Below are 15,415 nucleotides of genomic sequence, written 5' to 3' on the forward strand. Positions count from 1 at the left end.
ACATGTTTACTATAGCTAAATAAAGAACAAACATTTTAGATAAAAGAAAATGGTGAGGCTTTACTGAGACAAAAATCAGAAAAAAAAGTATGTGAAGTTTGTAATTGCATCATTACCATGTAAATTATAATAAACATCTTAATTAACCCACTGTCTGATTGGAGTCCACAGGCTAACATTATAAAGAGTGTGTGTTAGAGAAGCTAGTAATAAAATCTTGAGTGAGGTGCCTTATCACTTTAGACTGCAGTTTCCTCTTCTGTGAAATGAGAGGCTATGCCCTGTCTCTCTGAGATTCCTTGAAGGTCAAGTTATCTTAAGTTTAAGTAAATGGCAATAGAGTGTATGAGCTGTGATAAGGTAGGAAAAAAAATAGAAAAAAAAGACAGGTAAATTTCTTGCTATGTAATTAACAAGCAGCATAATCTTGAGTGAACCATTTCATATCTGGGTTTTAATTCAGTTTTTTGAAAAATAGGAATGACATTACTCTAACACAAAGCTCTTTGTAAAGAGTATAGGAGTTGTTTTGTGCTCTGTAATGGGGGGTGGAGAGTCAGTGTTACCACTGCTCTCAGGATGGCTTGGCTCTGGGCTGTGCCACAGCCTCTCTGGAGATGTTGGTCCTCAGGGTCTCTTTAGTGCCAGAATTGGGGCTGCAGGTATTTTAGAGGAAATAGAAAAACAGAATTTCTGGATGGACTGTTCCTGGAAAGCTTTGCTAATTTACAGCATTTGGACAGTGTTCCTCATTAACACCTGTCTGTCAGCAAAGTTGTGAAATCATTTCACTGTGGTGGTAGGGACTCAAGTCCAAATTATAGATAGAAAATGACCTGAATCCCACTCTTTTGATGGTTTCAAGAATACCAGAAGTGCCTGCTCTTGAGACTCCTGGGTCTCTCAGCAAGATGTCTCTGTCCCATGGGAAGTATGTGCTGCTATGCCCATGACGCCAACCCCATCAGATATGGGCAGCATCCCCTGGAAGCCAGTGATTCCAGAGCACAAGTATCAGCACCTTGACAAGTAAGAGGAAGGACAGAACATCCCCAAATGCGGTGACCCTATCAAAGGTCACTGACTATACTAGTGAAGGCTAAATCTATTCATGTCATCATGAATACTCTGATCACAAAACAGACCCAGGAGAACATTCAGCATTTTGAGCAACAGACAGGGCTGAGAGAGACTGGCTATGTAACAACCCACAAGGGCCTACCACTGAAGAGGCCAAGCAACTCTAAGTGCAGAAGCATCCCACAAACTAAAGCTGCAGAGTGCAGAGATAACAAAAGAAGAAAGCAGCCTGCATCAGCCTAGTCTACCCCAAGTAGCACGCCTCAGTGTTCTCTTAAGCAAAGGCCTAGGGAATGGTTTAAATCTGGGTCCTCTGCAGCCTTACCCAACCCAAATTCTAGCACCATGGACCCTGGAAGTGGGGATAAGGACAGATTCTCATCAACAAATGAAACCTTTTTGGACCAAGACCCTTTCACAAATCTGATTCTGGAGGTTTAGCCAATTAGACTCATGAAGGAGTGCATCTCTCATGGAGCTGATCTGTGCCCACACCACCCAGATGGCTAAACACACACCAACCTTAAAGTTACCCAACCTTCAAGTCACCCAAGATGTATGTCCCAGTGATAGAAGGGAAGAAGCAACTGCCACAGATCCATCCTTAGACCCTGTGACTTGAATGTGCTCATGCTCACTGTCTTCTAGAGTGATATTTATACCAGTGATTCTGGATGGGGGGTTTCTTGCCTCTCACTCTGCTTTCACTTTGGCTCTGACATAGCAATGATATAATTAATAAATCTGTTAAACTTAGGCTAGAGCTGGAAATATTATTGATTCTGAGAAACACTGGTATAAACTTGTCCTTGTGGTATGGAAGAAATCCTTTTGTACTCTTTTAAAGTCAGATTGGAAAATCTCAACAGTTATGTTTGGGGAACTTTATTACCTATTTTTGTATCCTTTGCCCTAGACTAGAAATTTGATCACTGTTTAACTAGGTAATAATATTTATGCTATTCCCAAAACTAGGCTTCTTGATTCTTTTTACCAACATCAGTGTAACCAGTGATCCATCATGGCAGAGAGGTACATGGCATAGACATGATTGGGTGCATTTGACCTTCTTGACCCTGCTGGTCCTGTGTTCACACTCTGTTAGGAGAACCTAAGACTTATTTGGGGTCTACATACAGTTAACAGTCAAACTTGGATATTAACTATTTCTAGACTGAAACTGGATTCTCCTTGTTTTCTGGTCAATGTGATGGGGATGACCTTGTCCTATAGCCAGTTTTTCATGCCTCTTAGTATCTCTTGGGTCACTGCTGTTAGAGGGATGCTTGTCTTTCACATGTCACAGAACAAACACTAGTCTTGCATATTGATAAATGGATGTTAAGTTTCATTTTGCTTTTTTGGGGGGAAAGGGGTGCTGGGGATTGAAACTAAGGCCTTGGGCGTGTAGGCAAGTGCTTTACTACTGAGCTACATCCCAAGCCCCTGGATGTTAAAATTTTACAGTGAAGAAAATGGTAAGTACAGTTAGATTACAGACTTGAGGTTCATGTGAAATAAATGTCACCTTATTTTTCAATATTTATTTTTTAGTTATAGGTGGACACAATATCTTTATTTTATTTTTATGTGGTGCTGAGGATTGAACCCATTGCCTCACACATGCTAGGCAAGCACTCTGCCTAAGAGCCACAACCCCAGCCCAATGTCACCTTAGTTTGATTTCTTTGTCCAGCTCAGACCCTGAAAATTTTTGGAAGAATGATGGAAAAATTCAAAATTTTTCTATAATGAAAGTATTTTTCACCAGAAGATGAGCCTCATTCTTTTATGCAACACATTTCTTATTGAGGCAAATAAATAAACTGTCTTAATTTTTCCTCACTGTATACATGTACATTGTCTTGAACACTGTGTCAGATAGTTGCTGTTTGTTTTGGGTAGTATTTTCTTTATAAATAATTCTCATAGAGAATCCTTGGAGTCTAAAATTGTCAGAAAAATTAATTTACTTGTATCTTCTGAAATGATCTCTTGTTTTTTAACCACAAAAAAATCCTTAATTTTTTTGGGAGGGTATATCAGGGATTGAACTCAGGGGCACGTGCCTCTGACCCTCATCCTCAGCCCTATTTTGTATTTTATTTAGAGACAGTGTCTCACTGAGTTGCTGAGCACCTTGCTGTTGCTGAGGCTGGCTTTGAACTCATGATCCTCCTGTTTCAGCCTCCAGAGCCACTGGGATTACAGACATGTGCCATCATGCCTGGCAACAATAAAAATTCTTACTATCTAAAACAAAAAGATATTTGGGGGAATTGACTTGAAGAAGGGCAGAGTGATAAATTCTCGCATTTTCTCAAACAGAAACATAGACTAGTGAGCTAACATGAAGAATTTCAGACCTCTTATAACTAACACAAGTCATAGAACAAATTAAAAAAAAATAATTTGTCAAATTTTCTCATTTGCCAGTGTGGTAACCAAATGTGGCAGCACTGCAGACAATGGAGAGAACTGACTATCTCTGAATTTTAAAACCACCATCCCAAAAGAACACTTGATACTATGCCCAAACTTTGAAATCCTTAGGAAGTTCAGAAATATGTAGGAATTAAACAACATTTTGCTAAGTAAACAATGAGTCAAAAAAAAAAAAACCCAGGGAAATAGGAAATACTTCAAGATAAACAAAAACAAGTATTACAAAACTTATGGGATATAGATAAAGTGTACAAGTGGAAAAAAATTATTGCTATAAATGTCAATTTTAAGAAAGAAGAAAAATCTGGTCAGGCACAGTGGTGCACGCCTATAATCCCAGCAACTCAAAAAACTGAGACAGGAGGATTGCAATTTCTAGTTCAGCTTCAGCAATTTAGCGAGGCCCTAAGCAACTTAGCCAGACCCTGTCTGAAAATGAAAAAATAAAAAGGGCTGGGGATATAACTCAGTGACAAATTGCCCTTGTGTTCAATCCCCAGTACAAAAAAGAAAAAGAAAAAATAGGAAAATCTCAAATCACCTAATATAAAGAACTATAAAAAGAACAGCATAGCAAACTTAAAACAAGTAGAATCAAGAAAGTAACAAAGACTAGACTAGATATAAATGAAATAAAACATGGGCAAATGATAGAGAAAATAAAAATAAAAAGTCTACTTTTCATAAAATCATCAAACTTTCTACACATTAAATTAGCAATGAACAAGCTGAAAATTAAATTTATAAAACAATTACTTTAAAAATAAAAATGAAAAAAAATAAAATACAAAAGAATGAATTTACAAAAGAAGTTAAGACAATGATAAACAACATTATACTTTTTTGGCAGGGGAGGTACTAGGGATTGAACTCAGGGACACTTGACCACTGAGCCACATCCCTAGCCCTATTTTGTATTTTATTTAGAGACAGGGTCTCACTGACTTAGCATTTTGCTTTTGCTGAATCTGGCTTTGAACTCGCGTTCTTCCTGGCTCAGCCTCCTGAGCCACTGGGATTATAAGCATGAGCTACCACACTCAGCAACATTATACTTTTTAAAATAATAGTTTTCAATATAATTTATACTTAAATAATCTTGAATACATTTATACACATTTTGTTGAAAACAAAAAAATATTGTTGAAATAAAATTTAAAAGATGCTAATTTTTGGAAATACATACACAGCCATGGAGCATAGAACTTAAAATTGTTAAGATGGAAGTACTCCTTAAACAAATTGATTTATAGACTCAACACAATCACTTTGAATATCCCCGCTTCTTCTTCTTTTTTTTTAGGCAGAAATTTATCAACTGAATTTATAAAAAATTTTATAAATTAATTTATAAAAATGCATTTAGGAATACACAAAGTAGCTAAAATTTTCTTGAAAAAGAAGAAAGTTGGAAAACTACAAAAAACTTTATTTCTATATTTCAAAACCCAGTGCAAAACTATAGTAACCAAGACACTGTGGTACTAACATTAGAATACAGAAAGAGATCAATAGACTAGAACAAAGAATATAGATATCAATCCTAAATTTAGGGTCAGATAATTTGAACATGGGTTCAATAAGGACAGTTCAATAAGGAAAGTATTGTCTTTCAAGAAATGTTAAGTGTATATCCACAAGTACTAAAATAAATCTGAAGCTCTACCTCACATCCTACAAAACACAAAATCAAAACTAAAAGAACAGCAGCTGGGGCTGGGGCTGGGGATGTGGCTCAAGAGGTAGCGCCCTTGCCTGGCATGTGCGGGGTGCTGGTTTCGATCCTCAGCACCATATAAAAATAAAATAAAGATGTTGTGTCCACCAAAAACTGAAAAATAAACATTAAAAAACTTCTCTCTCTCTCTCAAAAAAAGACTTTAAAAAAAACTTTAACATGGATCCCAGATATAATTGCAAAATTGAAAACTACATAACTCACAAATAAATAAATCTGCATTAAATTTAGCAACATTTTTTAGATATCACACTTAAAGAATAAGAGAAAAAATAAAAAAATAAATTGACTACATCAATATATAAAAGCATAAAAATAGGAGTAGCACTGATATGCGCTACAACATGGATGAACCTAGAAAAATATTATTCTAAGTGAGAGAAAGCAGTCCTGAAAGGCCACATATTGCACAAATCCATGTTCAGAATAGGCAAATCTGTGGAGAATGAAAATACATTAAGTGTCAGTGATGCTAATGCAGTTCTGTGAATATACTAAGACCTAGTCAACTGTACACTTTAAATGGGTGAATGTTATATTACATGAAATATACATGAACAAAGCTACATACCAATGTAATATTAGTACTGGACACTTAAAATAATTTTTAAGAGAGTGATATAATAGTATAGTAAATTTATTGACACAAATATCGAGTAGCTTTTATTTTTTTAAAAATAGCTGGTTGAAACAAAATTGAGAGAGAGAGAGAAGAGAAAATACCAAGAATTAGAAAACAACTATATACACCAGTGGGAAACTAAGAACCAACAGGTAACATTCATTAACTTCTACTGTTCTTCAGGCTTCCCTAACCATGAAACCCTGCCCTGCAACAGAATATGGACCAAGCACAGAACACTGAGAGGCTCCACTGAGGTTCCTGCGATCACTAATGGGCAGTTTACACCAAGTCCACAAGCCTTAAATTATCTATGTTTCTATTTGTTTAGGATAAAGACTTAAGCTACTCCATATATTATATCACTGAAAAAATATTTTTAATAATAGAATAATTGCATTTCAGTATCTAAAGTGTATTGTCTAATTTGTTACTATGGCCTAAGCACTTATTTATCTTACTAAAAATCTCATTGCCTCTAAGTTGTGATTATTGCTTTGACTTTATTTCCAGGCAGACATTTGTTTTGTATTCAAATATTGTTTACCTGAATATATTTCTTTCATTTATTATGTATGCTTAATCTTTTTTAAAACATTAGTGTTTAGATTTTTAAAATTTTATTTATTTATTATTATTTTTTGTACTGGGGATTGAGCCCAGGGTGCTTTAGCACTGAGCCATGTCCCCGGTCATTTTTTGCTTGTTTTGCTTTTCATTTTGAGGCAGGGTCTCACAAATTTGTTGAGGCTGATCTTGAACATGTAATCTTCCTGCCTCAGTTTCTCAAGCCATAGGAATTCCAGGCATGAGCCATTGCACATGGCAGTGTTAAGATTTTAATGATACAAGAAATTAATTATATTTTTCCATGTTGCTAAGATGTATACATTCTTTTTTACTTACCCATAGGAGTTTTAAGATAAGATCAAATTGATTTCACAATTAAACCTTCCACAGCATTCATTTTTTCCAAAAGTCAAATAGATCAAGCCATATGGAAGAAATGATAAGGAAGATCCAAATTTTGGTAACTTGCAATGGTTCCAATGAATTTTCATCTCTATTTCTGTTTGTATTATTCTTGCACATTTTTTCCAATGTAAATACGGAATTGTGGGTTTTCACTGAATTGGAAATTATACTGAATATTCTTTTGTCAAAATATCTGAGAACAAGGGTGAGGATGTTCTTTCTTCCCAAGTGAATGACTTGGGTGCTCCATGCCCTTAGCAGAAGAGCTGCAGCCCAAGGGCAGTACCTTCTTCATGTGAGAGTAAATCAGGACAAACTTTAAAGCACATACAGGGTTGACACACATTTCCACTTGAAAGCTACAGCTGTCTTCTTTTTTTCTTAATGCTACCATTAGAAGAATAATCTATGCTTACCATTCAGAATCTTTTCTAAAAGTTGCCTATTTTAAGAACCTGCCAGAGTTTAGACAAATGCTGTCTATAATTTCCCCACATTTTATGGGATATATTATTCAAGTTAAATTATAATTAACAACTGTGACCAAAGGAAAAAAAAAGGAAGATAGTCATTTGGGGAAAAAAGAAAAGTACATATGTTCTATGACCCAGAAGGGGAAAATAAGTATCCCAGGAGTTCTGGTATACCTTGCCCTTGGCCTGCATTCTCTCATGTCTGGTAGGCTGGAAATGGGATGAGGTAGGTTGATGTTGAATGTTAATATTCTCCAAAAGGGTGCAGCAGTGTTAAGGATACTGTTGACTTAAGAAATGTATGCATATGGAATGATTTCAGGACAGTGATGTTAAAATCTATAAGAGGAACAGAGCAAACGAAGTTGCTAATGAGAATGATTTCCATGTTGTCTAAGAGGCAAGCACTAAATAAAGAATGGCAAAGGCAAGGAAACAAATCACCCAGCTCACAGAGAAAACAGAAGTAATGAGAAAAGAGGGTGGCTTCTACTTCAGCAAGAGGGAAAACAGTTTCATGAGATAGCTTCAGAGCTCATGGCCACATATTAGTGGAAGCAGTACTATGGAAGGTCCATGGATTCTTACAGTGGATTTACATCTCTCTATAAAGGTGATAGGCTGGGTTTTGAACTGCTCAAACTTGTAGTTAAGAAATTAAAGCAGTCCAGGCTAAAAGAGATCCCTTTCTTTAAATACTAATGACAGAATTAGAAAATGGTACACAATGAAATTTGTGCCAAAATATACATATCTAGTCAGGCTCTTTCATATTTTAAATCTGAAACAATACCCCACAAAGGCTTTCCTGATTCAGTCCATTGATAGGGTCTACAAGTTTCTTAAATATCATCTTAAATATCACATACTGTCAGTTGCCATGTTAGTGTTAGTGCAAGGAAGTGTGTGTGTGTGTGTGTGTGTGTGTGTGTGTGCGTGCATGTGCCATGAATACAAGCTCACTGCTTAAGCAGTTTCTGGTTGTTTTAAGGGTAGCACTCACATGAAAACTGACTTTCCAGTTAGGTGATTTCATGGGTTCCCAAAGAGTCCAGCATATTATACACACGAGATGTCCTTCTCTGGTCACCTTCAGTTAGATTCATACTTAAGTATGTAACTGTAGTGATATAGATTACCAAACCTGCATTGGATTCAAACTTTAACTCCCTCTTTTATACTATTCATGTCCTGCTTGCCAGTTTGGAAATATCTTATAGATGATGTAGTAAAAACACGAAATATAAAGTCTGTAAGTCTTAGATCAAGTTTGATAATTTATTAACTATGTGACCTTGGCATATTTCTTAAGTATTATAACCTAACTTTTATTATTATATTCAATAAAAATAACAATATCACAACTTATTTCTCATGAGAAAACTTAAAAGAAAATATAATTTTTATGATATTATTATGTGCAAGTTGGTTAATACTAATCCTAATAACAACTATTTATCTTATGGTGTTACTCAGCTTACTGTTACTGTAATTAAATAGCTAAGATAATTAGCTTATAAAGAAAAAGGGTCTATTTTGGCTCATAATTTTGGAAGCTCCAGTCCAACATCTAGTGGCTTCACAATTTTCGGCCTATGACAAAGCAGCACATGGTGGTGAGAATGTCTGGTAAAACAAACCGCTCACTTCATGAGCCAGGGAGCACAGTAAGGAAGAGGAGGACATCAGAGCCTCACAGTTCCATTCAAGGGCATGCCCCAATACCTAAGGTCATCCCATAAACCTTGCAAAAGTCCACAGCTACTCCCAATAGGATGACCTTAGAAGATATGTTTCTAACACATGGACCTCTGAGGGGACGTTTAACATTCAAACTAGAGCAAGGTCTTTAAATTAATTAATAATAATCATTAAGTCACATGGTATGAATTATTAGATGGAGCCTCTAAGTTGCATTTAATTTAAATAGGTTTCACTTATTTTCCTCTTTGTTCCTATTCCCAGGCCTACTCCATTTCTCCTTCATGCCTCCAATACTGGTTGAATTCTCCTGAAAGCAGACAGAACTTAATGGACATGATATTTAGTAAGGATATCCAATGGAAGGGACTGGAAGAAAGCAGTTTTGAACAAAGAAGTCCAGCTGTGAGCCACCTACATCAGCCTCAGCCAACCTTAGGAGGAACTGTATAGTTTCCAATGGCCCATTAGTCCACTGAAGTGACTCCTAGCCAAGTGGCTGAGTCTATGCCTCAGTCTCTGTCACTGTATGAGAGGTCTCGGTGGCTTTCTCTAGCTGAGGCAGTGATACCCGAAGGATCTGATAATGAGAGGCTGCCTGCTCCTAACATTTCCAGAAGCTGAAGAAATATGTTCTTCCTTGAAGGGACATTTGAGCAGCAAATCACAGTATTCACCACTGGCTTCAAATCTTATATATTTAAATATATAAAGACATATGTTTTATATTTTGTTCCTTACCATAACAGTTGTATCCATGGTTAATACAAAATTCTTTCCCATATTTTCTTCTATGTATTAGAATGAACTTAATACCAATACATTTATCATTGCTGTGCAAAATAAATAAGTAAATAAATAAATAAATAAAGATTAGCCTCTTTCATGCACACTGGGTAGATTCTCAGACACAATGAATGAATCATTCAGATGGAATCCTGCCACTCCTGAGTGCTGCCACTCTACACTTGTCTTTTTTTCTAAACCCCACCTGTTTGATTGGGTCAACTTCATTCCTGATAACAATACAGCTCCTCCCCATACCTGCATTCGCCCACCCTATCTTATATCTCCAGTTCTCATCTGTCTTGGCTTTTTATGCTCCCTACTTGCCTTAGCCACAGCAATATGAGCAACATCTGGAGTCAGATTCACCTTATAAATTCTTTTTTATTATTATTAGTTGTTCAAAATATTACATAGCTCTCGACATATCATATTTCATACATTTGATTCAAATTACATATAAGAGGAAGGAGAGAAATGAACTACCTTATAAATTCTCTACTCCAGAAGATTCCCAACTAGGGTTTGGTGTCAAGTGCACACAATTGTTGCTTTTTAATTTTTAATATTTCTTATTATATTGATTGTAGTTAACTTTCTGTCTGTCATAATATTTAATTCCAAATGAATAGGATTATAAAACAATCCTAAAATTGTTTGGGAAAAATTATATATACTATTTTTGGAAGAAGATACATGCTTATCTGATCTCTTATCCTGTTTTCTCTTTTCCTATTTGAGAGGTCAACTCCTTATCATTTTAAACTGTATTTTAAAACTATCTCATTTAAAAAGAAGGAACGCTATGAACCTCCTTGCCCCAGCAGTGACTTACTTATAAACCACAGAACACAAATGGGAACCAACTCTTGTGTTACCTGGAATGCTGGGTTACCAAAAGGTGTCTGGGGCCACTGTGAGAGAGGTGGCTACAGAGAAAACAGGACTCTATGGCCATATCTTTTAATGCTTTAACCATAGGCAATATCATGAATTAAATGCACATAATATTTAGTTTGTAAAATAAATTTCATTGCTAAAAAAAAGAAGAAAAAAAGGTATAGAGGAACAGGAAACTAATTCATAATTTCATAATTACACAGGCCTGGAGCACAGTACACTTGTCCAAGATGAAATAATGTTCCGCATTTCATATTTTAGCCGTTCATCTTTTGGGTAGGGTAACCAATACAGGTTTAGTTGTTAGTTTAAAAGCCCTGTGTCTTCTCACATTTGACCTGGGTGTTTTTTCTAGACTTCTACTACCACTAAACAAGGTCAGAGATTTGACCTGGCCTGGAACCCAGACACATGTCTCATAGCTATCCTTGCTGGTGTCCTGGTCTTGGTTTCTGCTTATGCCAGTGCCATTATCTCCTTGCAATATATTTATAGATTAGCAGTCAAGTAATAAGAAACTGAATTGTACTGTAGCCAATCATTTGTTTTGCCATCCTTAAATTTCAAATGGGAGTTTAGCATAAACTAATTATTCTTGATCATTTGACAGATTGATTTCCAAGACTATGAAAAGAGTAATTTGAAGCATCAGGTTGCATAAACAATCACTGTTTCTCTAAGTCTGATTAATTCTAAATATAAATGTCTTGTTTAGCGTGCAAAGCCCTGCATATATGGATGCACACCCCTCCCTTAATGTCAAAGTGCTTTCCCCACCTGTCATGTTTGTGATTCACCTTAGTGGGCTGAGTATTTTGCAAGGTTTAGAAAGGTATCAAGTTAAGGGCTAATGTCACATAATCTCTGTTAATAAATTCACAAATAGCTATTTCAATATTAGTGTATGATAAATGAACTATTTATTTGAATAACAGGCTATAAATAAATAGGGGTTTTATTCTTATGCAATTCCCTTGGTGGGTGGATGGATGGCAATGACTACATTATATTTAAGCCCCTCACAAAGTAAACCTAAGTCAAGATTAGAAATATAACTGCATTCGTGGTTTATTAAGGTTGTTCTACTTGCAAAAAATATATATACATATGTGATGAGGAAATCTTAAATATATATAATACCAAAAAGATAAATACTTGGAGTTCACTTACTTCAAAAAAAAGATAATTAGATATTTAGTATCCCATTGTCAACCATATCATTACATATTATTGTTTATGTTAAAAATTATCAATATTGCAATGTATTTAATAGCAAAAGAAAGCACCAGAGAGCCCTTCCTACATGTCCTTCCTCTTATCAACCCTCCAGTTCTCTTTGTTCCCACAATACTAAATTCACAGAGGCTTTCTCTCTCCATTGTGCCTTCTGCATGACCCTTCTTTCCTGAGAGTCTACAGAATCCCCATCCCTTGTCATGACACATCCCTGGTGTTAGTAAATTCCTAGTTATATTTTCTTTCTCCATTCAAATGTCACTTTCTCTGGAAATCCTTACCCATATCCGTCACTGAAAACCCCATCCCAAGTGGGTTGATTTTCCCATGGGTTTTCATAACTATACATCTTTCTAAATATATTTTCTTTGTAACACATCCCACTCTCTACTTAATATGTTCATGTGCTGATTTGTTTCAAATCATTATTCCCCTGGGGGAAATGACTAGTTTTACCCTCTGTTGTATCCTTGGCACCAGCATAGTGTTTGATTTACAATAGGTGTTTGGGAATTAATTAATGCCCATATGGTTCCGGTTACAGTAGTATATTTCCTACCTATTTGTTATGCCTATGTGCTGACACCACTTTTGCCTATAATTTCAGGGCTTTTAAATGTGATTTTTCAGTGTGATCCATCAAATGCATGCTGTTATTTATTTTAAAAATGTATTTAATTGGGTTGGAACCTTTTTTGGAAAATTTTTAAAATAAGAGGAATGATCTCTGTCTCAATTGCTCACTAATCCTCTGACACCTGCTCGAACTTCTATCATAACTGGCATTAAGATCCCTTGTCCCTGATGAAATGTGCCCTTGCTCTATTGCCTGGTGTCTTGAAGGCAGAAGAGGGACTTTTTCTTCCTTGCATTTATTTCCCACAGTATCTGCCACAAGAAATAGACCAGGTGATTGTAGAATTGAATTGATAGATGATTTAAAAAAGGCCAAGCAAATGTCAGGGTTATTTTGTTTGTTTTAATCAGTGTTTTTAAATAATTGCAGACTCTTTTGAGGGTTTTGTTGTTGTGACATTTTTCTGATTATAAAAAGTAGTTCAACTCACTGCAGAAAATTCAGAAAGAACACAAAAATAAAAAGAATTAAATTCACCTATACTATCCAAATAAATCTGTTGTAACATGAACATTTTTCTATCCAGTCTGTTTTCTTCAAAACACCGAGGGCATTATGTTGTATATATATTTTTTTCATATTCAGTTTTTCCACTTAATATAAAACTATATTATCCTTGTTGCAGTCTTTATGTCAATGAATAATTACTGAGCGCCTTTCATGTATTGAGTATTATTGTTTTGTACCATGGGATATAACAGAAAAGAAAAGCAAAAATTCCTGCCCTCAGAGAACTTATATCCTACTTAAAAAGGCAAAAAGAAAAAAAATATATGCCTGACAAAATATCATGTGACATTAGCTACAGACTAAATTGAGGGTATAGAAAATACAACAGAAAAAAGTAGTAGTGTCTGAGTTTGGTCACACATTTAGACTGAAGTGACCAAAGAAGGCTTCAGTGAGGAGATATTTGAATCAAAATCTCAAAGACTTGGTCAAGAAATGAATCATCCTAGGAGGAGTTGGCAGGAAAGTAGAGAAAACACTCCACAGAAGGTATAACCAAGTCCTGAGAAATGTGTACCTGGCCCCCTGAAGGAGCCCTACGAGGCCACACTGACTGGGAGGGAGGGAAGTGAGAGAGATCAGAGCTGTTCCAGAAGGACAGATTCTGCAGGCCTTCCAGGCCATGGTCACTCAATGGCTTCTGCTCTTGGTGAGTTGGGAAGCCATTCAAAGGCTTTAAGCAGAAGTGCACCAGGGTAGAACTAGTGTTTTGACCAAATTGCTCTGGGTTAAGAGTTCAAATAGCCCAAAGAGACAAGTCAGAAACAGGGATGCAGTTGAGGAGTTACTACAATAAGAGCAGTGAGGCCATAAAGAGTGAGGCCAGAGAATGGCATGGAGTTGAAGAAAACCAGTTGACACAGAATATGTTATTAGATCAAATGTAGAGTATAGGAGAATAAAAAGTATAGGAGAATGATGTCATGTGCTTTGGCTTGAGTAGCTGGAAGAAAGAATTTGCATTTTTGAGGTGGAGCAGACTCAAGAGGAGCAGATAGAAGACAATGCTGTTTTCCATTTCCCACATCTTGAAGTTTGGTGCCTAAGAGGCAATGGCAGGTACAGAACTAGAATTCAAGAAGTTCTGAGGTAAAAATTTTGGATTTCTCAGCATAAAGATTATATTTTTAATAAATTTATTCTCATGGATCCATCCTAACTTGTATTTTTTATCATGTGCTTTCCACAGATTAGAATACATGAGGTAATGGATTTGGAATTTTCTGATTTATACATATAAATTATTTTCCCACAATATTGTACCCATTAAAGCTTTATGCATGCATCGTCATTTTGTGTCTTTGGACATGCTAATTGAAGACATAAAAAATTACAAAGATGCACATACTTTTTTTACCTTCATTGTGCATTACTTTGGATAAACGATGACAATATATTTGGTTAGAAATGAACATAGAAACAGGATTTTATCAAATGCAGCAAAATCTACAAATCCATAAATGTACAGACATAGTCACATATATATATATATATATAAGCAAAAATAGGCAATCAATCATAAACAGAATAACTGGTAACTAGATGCAATTTACAGAGGCAAGTTCATGTTTTTATTGGGACAGAGAAATGATGTTCTGAATATGTGGAAAATTCTGATAAGTACTGATTGCTTTAATATGAATATACAGTTTTATGTTAATTTCAAAACTAATTCACATAAAGAGCTTTGTACAATTTAAAATACTTTGAGTTTGGAGAAAAATAGATAAAAATACTGAAGAGTATTAGAATATTGCTGTTTGTATTTAATTATATTTAATAGCTAAAATAATTTAATTATTATAGTACTGGCCCCCAGAAAAACAAATTTACAGACAGCACACGGTATTTATTTAAATTAACATATAATAAAGAAGGTATCATAAAGTGGAGAGAGAGAGACACAGGGAGAGACAGAGAGAGAGAGAGAGATGGATATCAGGATACACTGTAATGCATTAATTGCTACTCTATTTAGGAAAAAAAATCTTCATTCTGGTGAATAGACATTATATAAGTAACATGTAAAACTCTAATTGTATTTAAAATAACAACTAGTAAAAACTTGAAGGACATTTTCTAATTTGTACTTAGGAAAAATGTTTCATTTTTTGTTTTTGTTTTCCTTTAGATATCATAATTTTATTACCTTTTTTAGAAATAGAATACAAAAAGAGAAGTATACAAAGTATACAAGGTACACACAGCTACATAAATCAACACAAAAGTCCATCAGACCATCAGCTGGTTCGCTAAGGAACAGAACATTCCAAGGATTTCCCAGGGATCCTTCAGACCCCCTCCCAGTCACT

The 15,415-nt window shown here is 35.4% G+C and overlaps 1 pseudogene across 1 annotated transcript; it reads left to right on the forward strand.

Moving 5' to 3' along the window:
* The first annotated feature begins 854 nt into the window (after positions 1-854).
* Positions 855-1,521, forward strand: LOC308631407 (putative monooxygenase p33MONOX; annotated as a pseudogene). Its single transcript has one exon. The product of its transcript is annotated as a putative monooxygenase p33MONOX (transcript).
* The last annotated feature ends 13,894 nt before the right edge of the window (positions 1,522-15,415 follow it).

Source organism: Spermophilus citellus (assembly GCF_964194105.1).
Source record: "Spermophilus citellus genome assembly, chromosome: 12".
In the NCBI taxonomy this organism is placed as follows: domain Eukaryota; kingdom Metazoa; phylum Chordata; class Mammalia; order Rodentia; family Sciuridae; genus Spermophilus; species Spermophilus citellus.